This window comes from Myotis yumanensis, unplaced genomic scaffold (assembly GCF_028538775.1).
Source record: "Myotis yumanensis isolate MYYU_CA2020_CCGP unplaced genomic scaffold, mMyoYum1.0.hap1 SCAF_8, whole genome shotgun sequence".
NCBI lineage: Eukaryota > Metazoa > Chordata > Mammalia > Chiroptera > Vespertilionidae > Myotis > Myotis yumanensis.
In genome coordinates this window covers 76,849,463-76,852,673 of record NW_027223759.1, presented here as the reverse complement: position 1 = coordinate 76,852,673, position 3,211 = coordinate 76,849,463, and the positions used below count along the sequence as shown (strand labels likewise).

The following is a 3,211-nucleotide window of genomic DNA, read 5'->3' as shown; positions in this document are numbered from 1 at the left end:
CCAAAGTAGGTCAGACTGTGCTGCTATAAATCTTAACAATTCTCTTTAATTCTTACATTGGCTGTACTTGGGGACTTGGAGGAAGGGAACTCATTCAATTAATAAAAAGAAAAATTGCAGTAGAAAGAGAAAGACTCTGAAGTGCTGAAGATCCCCATCTCCACCCCTGGTGAGTTCATCAACATGAAATGATTGTCAAAAAATTACTGGTGGTGAGGCAATTATTATACAATGGATGCTTCAGTAGCGACCGTGTGTGACCACAAGCATTCAGTCTCTCTCCTGGTGTCTGAGAAGGAGGCTGACACAGCTCCAGCAAGAGGCCAAGACTGAGCTCCGGGAAGGGGAACTGGAATGAATCGCACCACTCCCAGCTCACCATGCCCGCCCTGCAAGCCCAGAGAAGGGCTTTCACACTGAGGAGTCAGCAGACACTTGCTAGAAGGGGTGGAATTCAGTGGAGGGATGGGTGAGTGGTGGGAAGATACTGAAAGCTTTCATCATCTCCGTGTGCATATATTTTCCTGAATGTAAAGCCTTTCTTTTCTTTGGCCTCTTAAATTGCACTGCTACCTTAACATGGAGTGGTACAGTTATCCCCAAGAGCAACCTGGCCAGGAAATAAATAGCCCAATTTTGCCACGTAATCAAAATGTTGCTAGTTAACTTGTTTTTAACGATGCCTTTGTGACTTCAAAAACTATTAAAATACTTTTCTCACAGGCCAGCAAAATCTGCAGGGTTTTAAGGGATTTTAAAACAACTTCTAGCTTATTCTTTTCCCACATCTGAGTCTACAAGAAATTATTCCAGAAAAAATGCCTCTTCATTAAGCTATCCTAGAAAAAAATTTTTCCAGTGTTCTCCAATTAAGCAGTCTAGGGCAACACAGTCATCATCAATAAAGTCTTTCTCTTCTGTATCTAAAAGATAGAGGCCCTGTTTTAGTCTTCACTGGGAGGGGATAATGTTCTTACATTATTACATTTTATGTCTCTGAAGTTAATTTTTAACTGTATTCATCAGCTATTGCCAAAAATATGCTGCCTAAAAATACCAGTTGCAAACAACTCCAAAACTCAGGGGCATAAAAGCATTTATTTCCTGCTCAGGCATTTTCGGGTTGTTAGAGATTTGACTAATCTAGGTTGACCTCACCTAGATCGACATCAAGCCCTGGGGAGGGACTAGGGCTACTCCATCTGACTCTCCTCCTCAGATCAGCAGTTTCCTGCACATGGAATTCCCATGGGAAAAGTCAGCCGAAAGAATAAGCCCAACCCCACTGATGAGGTTGCACACTTTCTATCCACTAACATTCCTTTGGCCAAAGCTAATCACAGGGCCAAACGCAACACCAATGGAGCCAAAAAGGACACTCCACCTCATATGGTAGGAACTGCAAACTCACATGACAAAGGGTGTGGATTGGAGGACAAGTGGGAAAAACATGGCCTATCACCCTAATCTTTTCTACTTTAAGCTAAATCGGTAGCCATAACCAATTTTAAAAGCCTTGGAAGACCACCCAGAGAATCTGATAAACCTTCTGGGTTTGAATGTTGGCTTTTCCACTGACTGGCTGGGTAAACTTAAGGAGAGTATTCAACTGCTCCAGACCCAGTTCCTGAATCTGTAAACTGTAAGCTTTCATGGCATCTTCCTTTCAGCTCATTCCAGGCATCCTGCTTGGCCTTGCCCTTGAGGTCCAACATTTCAGTTTGTCTGAATTTATGTCACCCACAGTCACTTGTCTGTAGCATCTGTAAATGGACAGCATCTCATTAACCACTCCCTTGGTCTCCAGGTGCCTAACATCCTCAGCAGCTTTGTCAGACTCAGCCTGAGACATGCTGGTGGGGTTGCAAGGGTTCCAGGAGCCCGTGGAGTCAGTGAGGGGCAGGAAGCAGCATAAAGCTTAGCATCATGCGATGCCCATAGTAAAATGTGCTCAATAAATAGTAGCTGTTCACACTGGGTCATTCATTCAGTAGGTGTTTATTGAGGATTTACTACACAGGCCATGGTAATACAAAGATAAATGACACAGTCCCTGGAGAGGATGAGTATTAACTATGCTTGAAACAACTAACAGCCACTAGGGGTGCATGGGAAGGGACACCTCACCCAACCTTAACATCAAGAAAAGTCTTATGGTAAAGATGATACATAAATAGAGTCTTAGAATAAATGGGGATTTGCCAGATATGTGAGGAAGTAAGTACAGGGAAGGGGGGCATTCCAGACAGAGGAATAGCCAGAAAGAATCTGAAGTGCTCAGAGGACTGTTAGTGGATATGCAGGGAAGAGGGGGGAAAACTGGAGAAGTGTGGTTGGGACAGGGGACAAGTGTGGTTGCCATAAGTTTGCCTAACTGAGACGTTAGATTATGTCCCAATGTCCTTTAGCCATCCAATAGTGCGTGTTCAGATTGACAGCCTTCATTTAATGATACCTTTTCAAATTTGCATTAATGCCGCGTGGTCTCATCTAAACTCCTGTGACTTGGTACAGAGAGAGGTCTGGAATCAGCTGGGAGAGATCTTCAGTCACAGTTGCTGGCAGGGAGAGAGGACCTTGGCTGCACCTTCGGCCCCATGCAATGCAACAAAGGTTTCTCAGGATGCCCTTCCCTGCCCAGCACTTTACTTGGCACTTGAGACGCCAAGTTGGGTTGGAGTGAGAAGTGTGAACAGACAAGAGCTCTGCTTCTAGAGGTTCCAGACCTCGAGTGGCTGTGAATGTCACATGTGCCCTGTTCCTTCATCCCCCAGCCTGTTCCATCTGAGGCCACACCCATTGGGGGTCATGCTTCCTGGATCTGTAAGCAGGGATCGCCTCCACTGAGCGAATGGGCAAGAAGTGCTTTCTGGTTTCCACAAATGCCTGCCATCTCCTCCTCTCGCTGCTCACTGTTTTCCTGGGGAAAGAAGATGGAATCAGATGGGGAGGGTTGAGAAATAAAAGAAGCTGGGGTTCATTTTATACTGCCTTTCCTTTGGGGAAGAGAAAATAAGGAACTTATGAAGCCCAATTCTGTACTTCATGAGCATTAAAGATAGGGATTTTTAAAAGCTGATTCTAGGCATGAATTAGTAATGAGTTTCTGCTGAATTTTTAAAAGCTGTACTTGTCACACCATTCAGTGGTCATTACGCCTTTCTGATGAATCCAAAGGTTTAGTTTTGTAATGTGTTAGAGATTCAGAGTT

General features: G+C 44.3%; 1 pseudogene; it reads right to left on the bottom strand.

Annotated features, from left to right (window-relative positions):
• Nucleotides 1-1,507: 1,507 nt before the first annotated feature.
• On the bottom strand, nt 1,508-1,852 carry LOC139015817 (acyl-CoA-binding protein pseudogene; annotated as a pseudogene).
• Between the last annotated feature and the right edge of the window lie 1,359 nt (nt 1,853-3,211).